Source organism: Octodon degus, unplaced genomic scaffold, assembly GCF_000260255.1.
Source record: "Octodon degus isolate 3935 unplaced genomic scaffold, OctDeg1.0 scaffold00075, whole genome shotgun sequence".
NCBI classification, from domain to species: Eukaryota; Metazoa; Chordata; class Mammalia; order Rodentia; family Octodontidae; genus Octodon; species Octodon degus.
The window spans coordinates 4,024,286-4,025,611 of NW_004524651.1; the positions used below are offsets into that span (position 1 = coordinate 4,024,286).

The 1,326-nt window shown below is 53.5% G+C and overlaps 1 pseudogene; it reads left to right on the forward strand.

The window, feature by feature from the left end:
• LOC101561681 overlaps positions 1 to 826 on the forward strand; it is a 20,546-nt pseudogene extending 19,720 nt beyond the window's left edge.
• Positions 827 to 1,326: the final 500 nt, after the last annotated feature.

Genomic DNA, 1,326 nt, shown 5'->3' on the forward strand with positions numbered 1-1,326 from the left:
GATAGCGGAAGACAACCAAGAAACGCCAGCAGTGCTGCCCAAGGAGGCGACACTCTGAAAACAGTTGCTGGGTAGCCGTGCCAAATGCCACAAGGAGGGATGACGGGACGCACCCAGCAGGCTTGGTCATGTGGCTCTGAGCCTCCTGCCTGCAGGAGCCCTGGTGGGGCAGGAGTCCTGGGTGGACAGAGGGGGTGAGCGAGGGCAGCGCGCCAGGCCAACCGCACCCACTGGGCGCTGCAGAAAATGACCCCTCGGCCCCGTGGCTCAGGCAGAATTCCAGCAGTGTTGCTTCTGCGCTTACCTCACCTGGCAAACCAGCCCTGTCTCCAAGACCGACCCCACATCCGGCTGCTTCTCGGCTGCAGGGCCCACAGTCGGTTGAATTCCCTCCAGCCTCACTCTCCTATCGCCTATTCTGCCCAAGCCGGACGCCGTGGTCTTTCCAAACCAGTAAATCCAGTCTACGCCATGTAGAAAGGCCTCCGCAGGCTCACTTACGGAAATGCAACTTGATGTCCCGTCCAGCCTGCATGTTCATCTGTGTTTCTCTGCCTCTTGGCCTGGTCCCACACTTCTTGCACTGAGCCAAGAGGTGGCCTATTTTCTGTCCTTAACTTTATAAACCAAGCGCATTCCCATCCTTGGCCAGCATGGAATGCTCTTGAAGCGTTGGGCGGCTCTGAGCATGCGCACCTCCACCCCCACCCCCAGCCCCGCATTCCCTGAGCGCTTTGCATGGAAATACTTCCTAACTTCTGCATATGGGCCCTGCATGTTCACGCTGCGCTCGGAGCAGCCAATGGTGCAGCTAGTTCTGTTTTGAGGGACCACGGGAGGAAGCCCCTCCTGAAAGGCCTGCTCTGCTCAGGTAGCTCCCCCCTGCGGAAGTCACTCACTATTACGTTATTCCTATTTTATTTTCTTTGTCATGCTTTCCATTCTCTGGCATTTTCTTGCTTATGTGTTTATTTGTTTGACTGCAATGCACCTAGAGGGCAGAGTTCATCTTTTCCTCACTGGGTGGAACATAGTATATGCCCAATAGGCCAAAGGTGGCTAGTCTCAGCCCTTGGGAGGCTGAGGCAGGAGGATCACTGCAGGTTTGAGGCCAGCCTGGACTACATAGTGAGTTCTAGACCAACCAGCCTGAACTATATAGCAACTCCCTGTCTGGAAAAAACAAACAGAAAACAATATATGGCCAACTATGCATTTGCTGAATAAACTTACCAGAGCTAAACTTTCAGAATAAGCGCTTGCCTGGCAAGCACAATGGCCTGAGTTCAATCCCCAGTTCTGCAAAATAAATAAATAAATAAATAA